Source organism: Bos javanicus, chromosome 7 (assembly GCF_032452875.1).
Source record: "Bos javanicus breed banteng chromosome 7, ARS-OSU_banteng_1.0, whole genome shotgun sequence".
Lineage (NCBI taxonomy): Eukaryota > Metazoa > Chordata > Mammalia > Artiodactyla > Bovidae > Bos > Bos javanicus.
This window is the reverse complement of record NC_083874.1, coordinates 9,086,731-9,105,646: the sequence shown is the minus strand read 5'-3', so window position 1 is coordinate 9,105,646 and position 18,916 is coordinate 9,086,731. Positions and strand designations below refer to the sequence as shown.

The 18,916-nt window shown below is 38.0% G+C and overlaps 1 pseudogene; it reads left to right on the top strand.

Annotated features, from left to right (window-relative positions):
• The first annotated feature begins 544 nt into the window (after window positions 1-544).
• LOC133251819 (olfactory receptor 1571-like) lies at window positions 545-11,788 on the top strand (annotated as a pseudogene).
• The last annotated feature ends 7,128 nt before the right edge of the window (window positions 11,789-18,916 follow it).

The following is an 18,916-nucleotide window of genomic DNA, read 5'->3' as shown; positions in this document are numbered from 1 at the left end:
AGAAGAATGGATAAAAATGATATGTTATATCTGTACTGCTGCTGCTAATTCGCTTCAGTCATGTCCGACTCTATGCGACCCCATAGACGTCAGCCCACCAGGCTCTCCCGTCCCTGGGATTCTCCAGGCAAGAACACTGGAGTGGGTTGCCATTTCCTCCTCCAATTCATGAAAGTGAAAAGTGAAAGTGAAGTTGCTCAGTGGTGTCCGACTCTTAGCTACCCCATGGGCCGCAGCCTACCAGACTCCTCCATCCATGGGATTTTCCAGGCAAGAGTACTGGAGTGGAGTGCCATTGCCTTCTCTGTATATCTATACAATGGGATACTATTTAAGCATAAATATGTGAAATTTTGCCATTTTCAGCAATATGGATATAAACTTTGAAAATATTATGCTAAGTGGAATAAATGAGGAAAAAACCACATGATTTCACTTATATTTGGATTATTAAAAAAATAAATGAAGAAGCAATCAAACATAAACACATAGATACAGAAAAGAGAGTAGTTGTTACTAGAGGAAAAGTATGGAGGAGGACAAAATGGGTCAAGGGGGCCAGCTGTACAGTGACAAAAGGACACTAAATGTTTTGTGGTGAGAATACTTGCTGTGCACAGAGAATTCAAAATATAAGGTTGCACATATTAAACATATATAATGCTGTGAACCAACAGCACTGTGTTAGTCTTTCAGCTGGGTCTGACTCTTTGGGACCCCATGGGCTACAGCTCACCAAGATTCTCTGTCCATGGAATTTTCCAGGCAAGAATACTGGAGTGGGCTGCCATTCCCTTCTCAGGGATCTTCTCAACCCTGGGATCGAACCCAGGTCTCCCACATTGCAGGCAGATTCTTTACCATCTGAGCCACCAGCAAAGCCCATAAGACAATATTACTTCAATAAAAAGAAAAAGGAAAAAAAAAAAAAAAGACCTGAATACTAGTATTGGTGAGAATGGGCAGAAAAGTTAAACATGTACAGTACTGGTGTTGATATAATTTATGGTATAGTCCCTATGGAAAACAGTACCTAAATTACTCAAAAAATGAAAAAAAAAAAAAATAGAATGGGAATATGTTACAACAATTTTACTTCTGGGTATATTTCCAAAGAATTGAACTCTCCATAAAAATATATGCACCCCTTTTCATTGCAACATTATCCTTCCTGATGAAACATATGGAAACAACCAAAGTATTAATTGTTGCCTCAATGCCTCTGACTGTTGTGTTCAGTCATTCAGTCTTGTCTGATTCTTTGCAACCCCATGGACTGTAGCCCACCAGGCTTTTCTGTCAATGGAATTTTCCAGGCTGAATGCTGAAGCAGGTTGTCATTTTCTACATCAGGAGATCTTCCTGACCCAGAAACGGAACCCAGGTCTCTTGTGTCTCCTGCACAGGAAGGCAGATTCTTTACCACTGAGCCACCTGGAGAACCCCATTTTGTAAATGGATTTTTTAAAATATTGCATATATTGGAATGTTGTTGTTCAGTCACTCAGTCATGTTCAACTTTTTGCACCCAGGAACTATAGTACGCCAGGCCTCTCTGTCCCTCACCATTTCCTGTTGAGAGCTGTGTTAGGCATTACTGACAAAATGGAGGCACGGCCCCAACCCCCTCTCCTCATCTCGCAGGCATAGCCCCGGGATGAAGGAGTTGGGCCTTGTGATTTTGACTTGTTCTTTCCTTTCTTCAGTTGAGTTGACTGGGAAGAATGTTAAGGTGCTTATCGTCCTGGAGAGAAACATGAGAAAGCACAAAGACTTTTGCAGTTGTGCCCAGAAAACAATCTGTTCAAGGATTTTTACAAAGAATGTTCCAGAATGAGCATGTAGGCCACAGCTTGAGGCCATGGGAAGGATTATTGTCTGAGACCTGTTTGTGAAGGGAATATTTATGGCAAAAGAAGTTTGTTGAGTTTAGGGTTTAGGATTAATTAAGAATAGCTAAAAGCTTTTTTTAGGAGATTATAATCTTAAGATGCTAGGGGAAAATAGGATTTAGAAAGATAAGAAATAAACAGGAATGTAGCATGAGTTACAGTGTAATCACAAGTTAAGCACAGTAAATCTGGGTGGGGAAAACTAAAAATGTCAAACCTCTGACCTAATGCTTTTGTCAAAGTATAAAAGAGAACCTGAAGCTTGAAATAAACATGTAGTCCCGTTCTATGAGTCAGAGACTACATCATCGTTGCTGACACCATCCATCTCTTCAGGTTGAATCCCTGGCTGCTGGAGCTGGACTCTGGCAATTTCCCAAGTTTGTCCAAGTTTACCTCCCTTGCATCAGTGATGCCATCTGGCCATCTCATCCTCTGACGACCTCTTCTCCTTTTGCCCTCAATCTTTCCCAGGATCAGGGACTTTTCCAATGAATCAGCTGTTCATATCAGATGACCAAAATACTGTACTTTCAGCTTTAGCATAAGTCCTTCAATGAGTATTCAGGGTTGATTTCCCTTAAGATTGACTAATTTGATCTTGCTGTCCCAGAAACTCTCAGAAGTCTTCTTCAGCACCACAGTTCAAAGGCATCACATTTTTGGTGCTCTACTTTCCTTAAAGTCCAGCTCTCACTACTGTACATAACCACTGGGAAGAGCAATGTCTCTGCTTTTCAACATACTGTCTAGGTTCATCATACCTTTCCTTCCAAGAAGCAAATGTCTTCTGATTTCATAGCTGTAGTCACCATCAGCAGTGATTTTAGAGCCCATGGAGAGGAAATCTGCCACTACTTCCACCTTTTCCCCATCTGTTTGCCATGAAGTAATGGGGCCAGATGCCATGATCTTAGTTTTATTTTGTTTTAATATTTAGTTTTAAGTGAAAGAGCTGGCTTAAAACTAAATATTGGAATGTATTTGACCATAATAAAGGGAAATCCTGCCATCTGTGACAAGATGGCTGGACACTTAGGTCATCATGCTAACAAGAATGATCTAGACACTGAAAACTAAATACTGCATTGTTTCACATCTATGTGGAATGTATAAAAGCAAAAGTTATAGAAATATAGAGTATAATGGTGATTTCCAAGAATAGGGGTGTGAGGGATTTGGGGGAATGTTAGTCAAAGGGTCCAAACTTCCAGTTAGAAAATGAATAAATTTTGAAGATCTAAGAGACAGGGTGGTGACAACAAGTAACAAAATTTTATTGGATATACATCTGTATTAAATTCCTATTGCTTCCATTTAAAAAAAATTACTATGATAGTGATTTAAAACAAATTCATACTCATGTTTCTGGATAGCAGAAGCCTAAAATTGTTTATTTTGAGTTAAAATAATGAGATGAACATGGCTGGCTTTCTCCTGGAGGCTCAAGGTAGTAATTCACTTCCTCTCCTCTTTCGGGTTCTAGAAGCCACCTGTATTGCTTGGCTAATGGCAGCATCTTCAAAGTTAGCAGCTTCAAGTTTTCAAGTCCCTCTGTGACTCCAGCACTTCTCATCCACATTTAGAGAGCCACTGTGATTAAGTTAGTCCCACCTGCATAATCCTGGCTGAGCTCATTAGAAGCTCTAGTCTACTTACATCCTTAATCATCCCTTGCTGGTATAAAATACAATGTTCAAAGATCATCACATCTTTTGGAGGCCCTTATTATGTACACTACATGTATTTTTCGTAAGTAGATTATCTATTATGATTCAAGGGCCCTTAAAAGAATTGTACATAGAAAGTATCACAGAGTCTGGAATTAACCCATACAGTTTTCATCACATATTTCAAGCAAAAAAATCATTAAGAATTTCATGGAAAGTTAATTTTTGGTGGAAAAATGTAAAACTCTGTACACATGACTCAAAAACATAACCTATATGGAATTTAGAAAGATGCTAACAATAACCCTGTGTATGAGACAGCAAAAGAGACACTGATATATAGATCAGTCTTATGGACTCTGTGGGAGAGGGAGAGGGTGGGAAGATTTGGGAGAATGGCATTGAAACATGTATAATATCATGTATGAAATGAGTGGCAAGTCCAGGTTCGATGCATGATACTGGATGCTTGGGGCTGGTGCACTGGGATGACCCAGAGGAAGGGTATGGGGAGGGAGGAGGGAGGAGGGTTCAGGATGGGGAACACAGGTATACCTGTGGCGGATTCATTTCGATATTTGGCAAAACTAATACAGTATTGTAAAGTTTAAAAAAAAAAAAAAAAAAAAACATAACCACAGCCTGGCTTACTCACAGAATGGCCACAGTCCAGTACCTGCTTCATCAGCGCCTCTCAGGACCTTGTAGAAGAATAAAGTCTTATGGTTCACCAGGGATGAGCAGAATCAGAAACTTCATTTGAACTCTCATCAGGTTGATTGAAGGGCTTTCCCAGTGGCTCAGTGGTAAAGAATCTGCCTGCAATGCAGGAGGTGCAGGTTCATTCCCTGGGTTGGGAAGATCCCCAGGAGGTAGGGCATGGCAACCCACTCAAGTATTCTTGCCTGGAGAATCCCATGGACAGAGGAGTCTGGTGAGCCACAAAGATTCTGACACGACTGAAGTGACAGCATACACGCAAAGGTTGATTGATATGCACAATGAAGTAGGAAAAGTGCTAGTCTAGAATAGGTTTACTAATTTTCCCACTCTTGACATTTTGCAGCAGGGTCATTACTTTTGTGTGGTACAGTCCTGGAAATATAAAAGATGTGGGTTCAGTCCCTGAGTTGGGAAGATCCCCTGGAGGAGGGAATGGCAGCTCACTCCAGTATTTTTACCTGGAGAATCTCATGGACAGAGGAATCTTGAGGGCTACAGTCCATAGGGTTAAAAAGAGTCAGACACAACTGAAACGACTACACACACACACACACATATACATCCTGAACACTGCAGTTGTTTAGCAGAATCCCTTCAGACCATGCTAAATATTATTGAGGCCAAAGACATTTCTGGTTGAGAACAACTGATGCAGAGTTTGAAAACTGGAAGCTATCTGACAAGATTCCAATAAAAGCCTCATGCCTTTCTCAGATTATAACTGGCAGATCACTAATTCCCATGAAGCCCATTTCTGCAACTAAAAACTGATTTCATAATAGTGCCATCTCATGGAATGGTCTTTAATAAAATTAAATTATTATATAATCCTTATATGGTGTTATGATCCAAAAATGTCTTCTATGATTAACAAATATTTTAATGAGGGACTGAACCACCAGTTTTAACTTGTGTTGTAAGTATTAAATTTTCACATGTTTTGGCAAAATTATGAATTGATGCAGTGTACTATCCAAGGTTTTGTATTAAAGGAACAAAATTATCCCACTGCTTGAAGATGGTAATAGTCATTTTCTAGAAGTAGCAGGAGTGGGGACTCATCAGGATCAATGCTTTAACTAGGAACCTATTCAAGACAGAATCCTCAGACTGAGATTCTGGATAAATTTGAACTCAGAATTGGGATGAAGTGCTACAGTCCATAAGGTTGCAAAGGGCAGACACAACTGAAGTGACTTAGCACACACACTGCAACTTTAAGGTTTATTCCCGTAGCCAAACAGGAGACGTCATGGAAGGAGTAATAAACACTGAATTCATCTGCCTTGTAACATTGTCTCCTAGACACAGAGAATGAGCAGTAAAACTTTCCTATCTATCCAGACCACTGTCCCTCAGGGAAATCAGCTATTAGAGGTGGTGATACAAGAGGGAAATGTACCTAATAAGCAGACACTGGGAGCTGTAAATATCTCCTATGCTGCATCCCTCTGCCTGCCCATCCTTGGGCTGGATGGTGCATGGTTGTTGCTTGTGGAATTATAACTCTGGTTGGGAAACCAATGATTCACTCCATCCTCCAGTCTTGCCTAGAAACTGAGTGTCTATCTCCATCATCAACCAACCAACAGAATTTTCGACATTCATGTTCAAATTTTCCTCTTAGAGACTCCAACCAGGTGAGTCCAAGAGCCCAGGAAATAATACTGGATATGATCAAAGGGAATGGCAGGCAAGAATGTTTACCTGAGTTCGCTTGAGAGCCAATGCAGACTAACCCAGAGCTATGATTTCTGTAGTTGTTTGTTTGCTTGATTAGTTATGACTATATTAATTTATGATGCTCAAAATAGAAGGACATATTGAAATCTACAATCAAGGGTCAATGTTGATCATTAAATGGTCATCATAAAAGCCCAATTAGAAGAGGGAATGAGATATGAAAAGTACCTCTTAAAAATAGAACCTAGGTCCAGGAGTTGAGATTAATTGGAGTAGAGAATAGTGTATTAGCTGTGCTGGGATGTACAGAGATGTAAGGACTATTTTTAATACAGAGCATATTTGACTACTGATGAGAAATATACAGACCAGGCAATGTTGCCACACATTACCTTGCAACAATAGCTCATGAGACATAGATTTCAGAATAATATGTCTCTCAGTATTCAAATAAAAAAAAATATATGGGAAGGACTGTATTAATGAATTTAATTTGCAATTGTTTTATTTCCACTAAGGTTGAATACATGTGTAGTTAACCAGTTACTTTCTCCATTGAAAAAGTAGTGATTGTCCTGTTCAATTCCTTTACTTTTGTACAGCAATTACAACATATTTTTATTATTTTTTAAATAATTGTATTGTTCCAAAATTAGAATTGTTAACATGAAGCAGATGTTTGCCATTAAGTTATTTCATATATGTATAGAAGAATTTGTTCAGAATGTCCAGAATTTATAAATTTTATGTGGTAAAATATGTGTCACCTTGTGTTCCTTCCCATCATTACTTTTAAGATTTAACTGGAATGAAATATTCTTACTTAAATACTTTTACTTGCAAATCCTTGCTTTAAACAGAAATGAAAATGAATGTTCCCATGCATATTATGAGCTAATAAGTCATGCTTTATACGTGTTCCCCACTATTTCCCACATCTTATTCCTCATTGTTCAATTTATTCTATTGTGATTAGATTTACTTATAAAAGTTGCATCATGTTCAATCAACATATGGAAGACTTTTTTTGCATTTAGCTTAAGATCTCCTTTATCTCCTATATTTGTATTTGAGTTCATACGTCCCTGTGTAAGAGGAAATGACAACTTAAGTACCATTTCCTCCCAATATTTTAAAAGATTTTCTGTCATATTATTTTATTTCCAGGACATTTCCAAAATTGATAAAGTTGGTATTACCAAATTTTTAAAAAATGTGCATCTTTCATAAGTTGGTTTTGGATGTCCCTTCAATTTTGTTTCATCTATTAATTAACATTGAATATTACAAAGTGTTGAAGATAAATAATGTGGGCAAGGGAGCTCTTATGACTTGAAATTTCAGCCCAACATGGAGACCTTCTTGTTCCTCAATATCTTCTGACCCTATCTGTCCTCACTCTCCATCCTGTTCATTTCCCTCATGGGACTGGCTTCATTTTTGGACTGATATATCTTAAACAAGCACTTTCCTTAGGCCTTCACACTCACTGTCCCCTTGCCAGGAGCACACCTTCCAGGTGTACTCATGGCCCTGGTTCTCTCTCCCTTGAGGTCTTTCCAGTTATCCCCTTGTTTACAGGTCTTGATTAACATGTGTGTACAACAGGTGTCATGCTTCTCCATCTCCCTTTTACCTCCTTTCTTTTCCTTCATAACAATGGTAACAAGTGACATGCCATATAATTTTTATTTTCTTATCTTCTGTCTCCATAGCCAGATGTTAGAAGCTTTTATTGTTGAACACTGTGTGCTCCCTGCATAGATAGCATATATAGTGCCTGGTACATTGTCTCGATTCAATTCATATCAAGTATGTGAAAGAATGTCCCATTAAAACTGTGAAATATCTGACATCTTGGAAAAAACTCTGATAGTTTTTCTGGGAAAAGCTTGAACCAGTTTGCTAATTAGAGATGGCACAAGAAGCTCCCTGCTGCTGCTGCTGCTAAGTCGCTTCAGTCGTGTCTGACTCTGTGCGACCCCAGAGACGGCAGCCCATCAGTCTCCCCCGTCCCTGGGATTCTCCAGGCAAGAACACTGGAGTGGATTGCCATTTCCTTCTCCAGTGCACGAAAGTGAAAAGTGAAAGTGAAGTCGCTCAGTCGTATCCGACTCTTAGCGATCCCACGGACAGCAGCCCACCAGGCTCCTCCGTCCATGGGATTTTCCAGGCAAGAGTACTGGAGTGGGGTGCCATTGCCTTCTCCAAAGAAGCTCCCTAAAGTGCATGAAATCCATGAACAGAATATTGAAAGTAATTTCTTTATGGTGAAATATAAATGGTAACATTTCAACAATGTGGTAATGCCCATTTATGTGAAAATTAGTCATTTTATTTCCCCCTTTTTTCATAGTCACCTTCACCACATGGCACCAAGAAACCTAACAGGAAATAACAAATTTTCAGAGGAATCAGAATTGCAACACCTCATATTTGGACTTTTTCTCTACATGTATCTGATCACTCTGTTTGGAAACCTGCTCATCATCCTGGCCGTTACCTCAGACTCCCACCTCCACACCCCATGTACTTCTTCCTCTCCAACTTGTCCGTTGTAGACATCTGCTTTACCTCCACCACCATCCCAAAGATGCTGTGGAACATCCAAACCCAGAAAAGTCATAACATATGAAGGCTGCATCATCCAGATGTACTTTTTCTTACTTTTTTGGGGACTGGATGTCTTTCTCCTGACCGTGATGGCCTATGGCCAATATGTGGCCATCTGTCACTCCCTGCACTACATGGTCATCATGAAACCCTGGCTCTGTGGACTGTTAGTTCTGGTGTCTGGATCATAAGTGTACTGCATTCCTTGTTAGAAAGCTTAATGGTGTTGCAACTGTCCTTCTGTACAGTTTTAGAAATCCCTCATTTTTTCTGTGAACTAAATCAGATGATCCAACTTGCCAGTTCTGACACCTTTCTCAACAATGTGGTGATGTACTCTGGAGCTGTGCTGCTGGCTGGTGGTTCCCTCATTGGTATCCTCTACTCTTACTCTATCACCAGTCACATCCACAGCTGGGTATTGTTTTTGCTTTGGCTCCATTCCTTCATTCTTTCTGGAGTTATTTCTCCACTGATCTCCAGTAGCATATTGGGCACCTACTGACCTGGGGAGTTTCTCTTTCAGTATCCTATCATTTTGCCTTTTCATACTGTTCATGGGGTTCTCAAGGCAAGAATACTGAAGTGGTTTGGCCTTGGAATATGGAATGAAGCAGGGCAAAGACTAATAGAGTTTTTCCAAGAAAATGCACTGGTCATAGCAAACACCCTCTTCCAACAACACAAGAAAAGACTCTATACATGGACATCACCAGATGGTCAACACCAAAATCAGATTAATTATATTCTTTCCAGCCAAAGATGGAGAAGCTCTATACAGTCAGCAAAAACAAGACCCGGGAGCTGACTGTGGCTCAGACAATGAACTCCTTATTGCCAAATTCAGACTTAGATTGAAGAAAGTAGGGAAAACCACTAGACCATTCAGGTATGACCTAAATCAAATCCCTTATGATTATACAGTGGAAGTGAGAAATAGATTTAAGGGCCTAGATCTGATAGATAGGGTGTCTGATGAACTATGGAATGAGGTTCATGACATTGTACAGGAGACAGGGATCAAGACCATTCCCATAGAAAATAAATGCAAAAAAAAAAAAAAATGGCTGTCTGTGGAGGCCTTACAAACAGCTGTGAAAAGAAAAGAAGTGAAAAGCAAAGGAGAAAAGGAAAGATATAAACATCTGAATGCAGAGTTCCAAAAAATAGCAAGAAGAGATAAGAAAGCCTTCTTCAGCGATCAATGCAAAGAAATAGAGGAAAACGATAGAATGGGAAAGACTAGGGATCTCTTCAAGAAACTCAGAGATACCAAAGGAACATTTCATGCAAAGATGAGCTCGATAAAGGACAGAAGTGGTATGGACCTAAAAGAAACAGAAGATATTAAGAAGAGATGGCAAGAATACACAGAAGAACTGTACAAAAAGATCTTCACAACCCAGATAATCACAATGGTGTGATCACTGCTCTAGAGCCAGACATCCTGGAATGTGAAGTCAAGTGGGCCTTAGAAAACATCACTATGAACAAAGCTAGTGGAGGGGATGGAATTCCAGTTGAGCTATTCCAAATCCTGAAAGACGATGCTGTGAAAGTGCTGCACTCAATATGCAAGCAAATTTGGAAAACTCAGCAGTGGCCACAGGACTGGAAAAGGTCAGTTTTCATTCCAATCCCAAAGAAAGGCAATGCCAAAGAATGCTCAAACTCACATGCTAGTAAAGTAATGCTCAAAATTCTCCAAGCCAGGCTTCAGCAATATGTGAACCCTGAACTTCCTGATGTTCAAGCTGGATTGAGAAAAGGCAGAGGAACCAGAAAAGCATCTATTTCTGCTTTATTGACTATGCTAAAGCCTTTGACTGTGTGGATCACAATAAACTGTGGAAAATTCTGAAAGAGATGGGAATACCAGACCACCTGATCTGCCTCTTCAGAAATTTGTATGCAGGTCAGGAAGCAACAGTTAGAACTGGACATGGAAAAACAGACTGGTTCCAAATAGGAAAAAAGAGTTCATCAAGGCTGTGTAGTGTCACCCTGTTTATTTAACTTCTATGCAGAGTACATCATGAGAAACCCTGGACTGGAAGAAACACAAGCTGGAATCAAGATTGCTGGGAGAAATATCAATAACCTCAGGTATGCAGATGACACCACCCTTATGGCAGAAAGTGAAGAGGAACTCAAAAGCCTCTTGATGAAAGTGAAAGTGGAGACTGTAAAAGTTGGCTTAAAGCTCCACATTCAGAAAACGAAGATCATGGCATCCGGTCCCACCGCTTCATAGGAAATAGATGGGGAAACAATGGAAACAGTGTCAGACTTTATTTTGGGGGGCTCCAAAATCACTGCAGATGGTGACTGCAGCCATGAAATTAAAAGACGCTTACTCTTTGGAAGGAAAGTTATGACCAACCTAGATAGCATATTCAAAAGCAGAAACATTACTTTGCCAACAAAGGTTCGTCTAGTTAAGGCTATGGTTTTTCATGTGGTCATGTATGGATGTGAGAGTTGGACTGTGAAGAAGGCTGAGCGCCCAAAAACTGATGCTTTTGAACTGTGGTGTTGGAGAAGACTCTTGTGAGTCCCTTGGACTGCAAGGAGATCCAACCGGTCCATTCTGAAGATCAGCCCTGGGATTTCTTTGGAAGGAATGATGCTAAAGCTGAAACTCCAATCCTTTGGCCACCTAATGCGAAGAGTTGACTCATTGGAAAACACTCTGATGCTGGGAGGGATTGGGGGCAGGAGGAGAAGGGGACGACAGAGGATGAGATGGCTGGATGGCATCACTCTCTCGATGGACGTGAGTCTCAGCGAACTCCCAGAGTTGGTGATGGACAGGGAGGCCTGGCGTGCTGCAATTCATGGGGTCGCGAGGAGTCGGACAGGACTGAGCGACTGATCTGATCTGACTCTTACTCTAAGATAGTTTCCTCCGTATATAGACTCTCATCAGCTCAGGGGAAGTATAAAGCATTTTCTACCTGTGCATCTCACCTCTCAGTTGTCTCCTTATTTTACTCCACAGGCTTAGGTGTGTACCTTAGCTCTGCTTCTGTTCAGAGTTACATACACTCAAATGCAAGAGCCTCCGTGATGTACACTGTGGTCACACCCAAGCTGAACCCCTTCATCTACAGTCTGAGAAATAAACACTTAAAGAGAAGTTTGAAAATGTCCTTTGAAAAGTTAAGTATAAAAGGTCTTATTTTCCTAGGGCTTAAGAAGTACTAGTGATAGGCGAGCTCAAAGCCTGAGCCCAGTATTGTCCTCATTTGGTCAGACTTCTGGAGATAGAAAATGTCTCTTCTGTTTTTCTTCGAATTTATATTTTGTTACTAACTTCTGTGTACAATTTATGTAACTCATTCTTAAGTTTTGTGATATCTGTGAAATTTCAAGTTTTTTTTGTTTTTTTGTTTTGTTTTTTTTTCCATTTTGATTTTTTTCCTCTACCAATTGTAATCCCAGTATTGGATGTGAAGTATTTGGAAATTTCCATTCATCTCAAGGAACTGCAGGGATCACTTAAGAATAATTTCTTCTCATATGCAGTATATCATATTGAGCATTTTTCATTTTATTTGCCTAAATTAATTGCCATGATTTATGCTACTCCTGTGGGGAGGATAAGAACTGCTCTTGGCAACCACAGCTATTTATATAAGGTTCTTAAAGAAGAAAATCTGTTTTAAAGTTTAAAGAAAATCTGTTTTAAAATCTCTTAAAGAAGAGATCACTGTTTTATCCCTTTTCTGAATGTCATTCTTTGCATATCATTATTGTAATTGCTAGGCTTCCCAGGTGACACAGTGATAAAGAATCTGCCTTCCAGTTGCAGCAGACTCAGTTTTGATCCCTAGGTTGGGAAGAGTCCCTTTAAAAGGAAATGGCAACCTACTCCAGTATTTTTGCCTGGGAAATTCCATGGACAGAGTAGCCTGGTAGGTTACAGTCTATGGGGCTGCAAAGAGTTAGACACGATTGAGCACGCAGGCACACATGCAGTGTAATTTTTGTTCCTGATAAGCCAAACTTTACAATACTGGTTGTTTTCACTAATATAAGGTACTTTTATACTCATTAAGATCTTATTCTTCTATACAGCCTGTGTCCACTGTGTCTACCATAGATACTTGAAATCATGGATAATAAAGTACATCTCTCCAAGTATAATCTACACGAAACACAATATGAGAGAATAGATGATATAATATGGTTTTAGAATAGAACTGATCTTAAATATGTTGAAGCAAAGTATTAGATCACACATTTATTACTATACAGCATATTTCTTTTTTGGAGAGTTAATGCATTCTTTCAAATATGCACCATTGCTGTCTATTTGTAAGGTGTATTCATTGAACTGAAGGACTAGTGCTATGTTTAGCTTTTTTAAAATTAAATATCTTTCTTGTATCTGTTTGAAAATTTTGAGTGCTTCCAGAAAATCTTTATCTTTTCACTTCTCCAAATGAAATATATCCAATATTCATAATTTTGTCACAAACAATATAGAGGCAAAAAATGTACAATAGCAGTATCATCCATTAGATGTCATCCTAATAATCAAAGAATGACTTGCTAGAAAGCTTGGGTTCCTGTTCAGGAATGTGATTAAGGGTCACAGGTGCTGTGCTACCATTCAAGTCCTTCCAACCTGTCCATGTGACCTCAAAGGGACTGACTGCGATGGAGTCACTTTTTCACACAGTTATATGAAATGAACTTGAATAATAAAGTAATTATGAATGCTACCTTTAAAATATCAGAACAAAAGTCTAGAATTAGTAGAATCAGATTATTACAATTGTCCTCAATTCTGCTTAATTAGATTATTGTGTTAGGCATTGTTACATACAAACTTTCCTGAAATAAAATTATTAGTAAAATCTCTTCATTGTCAAATGAAGTGATACAGTGGGGAGTTTCTCTGATCTCTCTAGGGCTTCTAGCCCTCCAGGTTCATGAGTCTGTAGTCAGGCATGAATCTCTCTAGCATGTTTCTAAAGCTCATCTGTAATATGTGTGGCCTTACTGCTCTTCTTGAACCAACTAATAATATTTTACTCCTTTTATATATGTAAGCTAATCTTCCAATTTTCAGGTGAAATGAGTACTAAATATGAACTGCTTTAATTTAAATATGACTACTATAATATCCACATGTAAACTTTGCTTTATCCCAGTTGGAAGAGATGTCTCTTGCCCTATTAGATGTGACTCACCTGTCTGTGCTTCATTATCTACCCTGGTGTGCACACTAGAATTTAAAATTCTAATAAATTTGTTAAAGCGTAATTGAAAACAATAAACTGTGCCCATTAAACTATGTGAATTGAAGAATTTTAAAAGCTATAAAAATTTAGAGTTTATACTGCCTGGTTCTATTTATGTGTAATCCAAGAAGGTATACTATAAGTTTGTCTGCTATGTTATGCAATGGTTGACCTTCCCTGGTGGCTCAGCAGTAAAGAATCTGCCTGCCAATGCAAGAGATGAGGGTTTGATCTCTGGGTCAGAAAGGTCCCCTGGAGAAGGTATGGCATCTCACTCCAGTATTCTTGTCTGGGAAATCCCATGGAGAGAGGAACCTGGCCATCTACAGTCCATAGGGTTGCAAAAGAGTCAGAAACAACTTTAGCAACTAAACAACAACAACAACATGTAATTGTTATAAATGTAATCCCCAAAGTTCCTCTTTCTTTACTTCTGAAGGTGATACAGAAAAATAAACTTATTTTCTGAGGGATGCTATGAGAAAACGGCAAGAATACTTGTATAGTCCAAAGAATACATTTAAGGGTAAAAGGTATATGTGTATGTGTGTGAATTATTTGTATATATTTTATCTTAAACACACACACACATACATGTCCACGCACACAGATACAACGATAATCTCATTTATTATGTTGAGAATAATCTTTACAGAAAATTAAAGAGTAAAGACATGAAAATAATGAATGCTTTTATTAACATAGAATATAAGGAATGCAGAAATTCAGACAAAATATTTAAAATGGAATGTGAGACATTACTTTTGATATGAACTACTTTTCTTCTCATAAGTATTCAAAACATAACCACATTTATATAATGCAATGCAGAATTCAATGAACCAGCAAATAAGGTAACTATTCCAAATTGCCTCTACTTTCCTTCTTCAAATTAGGTGGGGTTCCAACACACACACACACACACACACACACACACACACACACACACAATCTTTATCCAGGGAAAACTAAATGACTGAATTGAGAAGTTTGAACTCAATAACACATTACATTAATTGCTTTACAAATTTAAGATCAGCCACTGATATTCCTTACATTGGGCTGAATAAAATACATCTTCTAAAACTGAGACCCATCTGAACAATCCAGGGAAGAAGGTATTACCTTCCTAGATGACTTTCTAGGGGCATCTGCATTCCTTGTGTTATAGTCCCTCTTCCATCCTCAAGGCTAACATCACAGCATCTTCAGATCTCTCTCTGACTCCAGTTCTTCCTCTTCTCTCCTCCACATTTTGAGAATCATTGCCATTGCTTATAGCAACATGGGTAATCCAAGTTAATCTTCTCATTTTAAGGATAATTATTAACTAATTAATTTTATCAGTTAGCTCTATTCTTTTTTATGTAAACTAACATACTCAAAAATTTGAAAAATCATCAGAAAATAAATACCTCTGAGTCCTATTTATAGAATGGAGAATGAATGGCATACACTACTATTGATATTTCACAGAATAAACTTCTCCAAATTTAAACAGATAATCCCTATAATGTGCTAAGGTAGGATATGGTACTTAAAATATGAAATATATGTCTTACAACTTAGAGATATATTATAATGAAGGGATAAATGACAGCTATTAACTTCAGATATACATATGAAATTCCTAACAGTTTTAGCAGAAGAGTCAGGAAACCAGGGTGTGCACTGCCCAATACTTTGCAGTAAACAAACAGAGGTGTCCCTTTATAAAGAGAGAAATAAAACTTTTCTCTGTTTTTTAATTTTATTTTATTTTTAAACTTTACAAACTTTTCTGAGGGTATCATGGGCTGTGTCCTTACAAAAAGTCAATGCATTGACCATCCAAGGGATCCATTCAAGACAATCGCCTCCGTATCACTTGTTGGAGATAACTTAACACTGGTGTTGGGATAACACTGGCTTTGGGAGTTTAGACCCCTGGCAGGAGAGAAGTTAATGGAGAAGAATTAATAAAAGCTGAGTTCACCCTGCTTGTAACTTGGTCTCCTGGGAACAGAGAATCAGCAGGAATAAAAAAAAGGATCATTTTTGTCCAGACCAAGTACCACAGGGAAGTCATGTGTTTACAGGTCACTGTTAATAACAAGAGAGGAATGTACTTAATGTGTAGACAGAGAGAGCTGTTAAATAGTTCCTCTATTGCATCCCTAAGCTTGTACAACCTGGGCATGGAGGAGACAAGCTTTTGCTTTTGGAATCCAAAGTCTGAGTAAAGAACCAATACTTGACCCTCCATGTGCTATCTTGTCTGCAGGCAGAGCTTCAGTCTCCATCAACCATCCAGGAAGGGATTCAGATTTCCACACAAGGACCTTCCTCTCAGTTTCCATTCAGGTGAGTCAAAGCGGTCAAAAGACACTGCAGTAAAGTACCAGATAAAATAAAATTAAAAAATGTTTTCATGACGTCACCTGAGAACGAACACAGCTGAACTCAGAGCTTGGCAATCACTGGTGTCATTCACTTGCTTAAAATATCAATGCAAACCAGGAGGCTAAAAAAGAGAAGTAAAGTAAGCCAGAAGGAAAAACATAAATACAGTATACTAACGCATATATATATGGAATTTAGAAAGATGGTAACAATAACCTGGTGTACGAGACAGCAAAAGAGACACTGATGTATAGAACAGTGTTATGGACTCTGTGGGAGAGGGAGAGGGTGGGAAGATTTGGGAGAATGGCAATGAAACATGTAAAATATCATGTAGGAAACAAGTTACCAGTCCAGGTTCGATGCACGATGCTGGATGCTTGGGGCTGGTGCACTGGGACGGCCCAGAGGGATGGTATGGGGAGGGAGGAGGGAGGAGGGTTCGGGATGGGGAACACATGTATACCTGTGGCGGATTCATTTTGATATTTGGCAAAACTAATACAATTATGTAAAGTTTAAAAATAAAAATTAGAAAAAAAAAAGAGAGAAGTAAAATAAATACAAAAATAATAAAAAGAGAAATATAGACACTGAAATCAGAAAGCAAAACGATAAGAATGAAGGTCCAACTAGAAGTGGGATGAAAGGCATAAAGTGCTTCCAGTAAAAGTAGAATACGTCCAGGTATCTTATTAATTAACTGGGGTAAAGAAATTGGGTATTAGCTATAGAAAGCTATAAAATGAAATGAAGGCATTTCTTTCCAACTTAAAGATGGGATTTTTTTTCTTACCAACTGACCATTTAGTTTTCTTATTAGATATAGATGCATTTGAGGGGAATTGTGAATCGATATAAATTTTGTGTGGTCAAATCTAGAAATCAGGTATGTTTTTTCCATTGATAGTATATCATTGCTACAAAAATCTATGGTAATGAAATTCAAACTATGTCTCTAACTGTGGATGAATTTGTCCCCCACAGTAATGTCCAGAACCTTGTGTGGCTGTGACACATTGAGGGCTCAATAAAGGTCAGGGTTTCTGTGAACACCCCACAATGCACAGGACAGACCCCACCACAAATAATGTGGTCCAGAATGTCAACTGTGACAACACTGAAGAACCCAGAATTAAAGAATACCTGCATTTTGACTACTTATTGCTATCTTCAATTTTTTCCCTAAAATGTTAACACTTCACATATCTATCAGAAAAACCAGAGCATACTCCTGGGCTACTAGTTTGAACTAGTTCTCAGCCCTAATTCAACAGATTTTTTTTTTTTTTTATCATTCACAGGAGAATGATATGAGAGAGGTTCCATGTTGCTTTCCTAAATCATATCTTGAATTAGAGCAAAACTTTATATATTTGATCACCATTTTGATTTACCTATTATTATCATATAGCCATATTATATGCCCATTTTTCTACAGTAAACAAACTTTCAAATAATTTTTTATAAATGCTTGTATTTCAGTTGGCTTTTGGAGCATATTTAGGGCCACAAATTTAAAAAAAAATATTTCAGCTATATATGTCTATTTTCTTACCTCTGAGTTCCTTGCCTTATTTAAGATGGTTAACTCACTCATCATTTCATACAGAGATTTCAAGCTGTCCATTCATAATGTGTTTATTACCCTTACACTGAGGTCATAATCTCTCTGATTCTTTGTAAGATGTTTTAAGGAGGAACAACTTCATATTTTTGTAAGATAGACCTTTAAGCCAATTTTTATCAACAATTCCATCTTTCCAAATAAAGTGAAATACAACCTTGCCATATGTTAAACATCCAAATATAATGAGACCTATTCCTGATTCATTCAACAGTAATAACTGAATATGTGTTACCTGCTAAAGAATTTTATGAACATAATACATTATATTATTTTATCTTTAGGCTATTGTTAATGTAATTAATCCATGTTGATGTCATAAATTATTGCTATTATATCTTTTATTCAATTAGCTTTCAAAACTTCATTTAATTCTGTTTATTACATTTGTTTCAGTGTTGTTCTATTTAGCCTGGTTTCATACTCCTCGTCATATTTTTACTTCCTAACTTTTCATAATTTTTTTACAAGTGAACATCTATTCACATACTTTGTTAAAATACAAAGGTGAGCAAAACAGGTGAAGTCCCTTCTCGTTTGGATCCTGCACTATGATTAGGAAGACAGAGTACAGTGAAAGAAATGTGTGTAGAATACAGTGTCCTCAGATGACTGATATGAGGGACATTACTCAGTGATAAGTGTGGAATTCTCACAATGCGAGTAGGTCTTATGAGTATGGATCTCACGGATAATTGATGTTTGGACAAAGATCGGAACTAAGACTAGAGTGAGCCCATAGGATCTATCAGAAAAATGACCCAAACCCCAGAATAACAAAGAGATGATGCCACATATGAAAAAGCACTAAAGAGGCTGTTTTTTTGTCTACTATCAAACCATATATAAACTGTTATTCAAACAGATATGAAACAGGCACAGGGAAAATAAGTTTTACTGCTTGATATTAAAAATGGTCTAAATTCAATCCATATTCATTGTCCTTTTGTACATCCTTTTGTGAAGTGCTGTCTTAGTCCTTTTATTCATTTTTGGGTAATTCAATCTGCATATGTTTCATATCATAAAGATACCACTTTATCATTTGGGTACATTTATATTTGATTTTTTAAT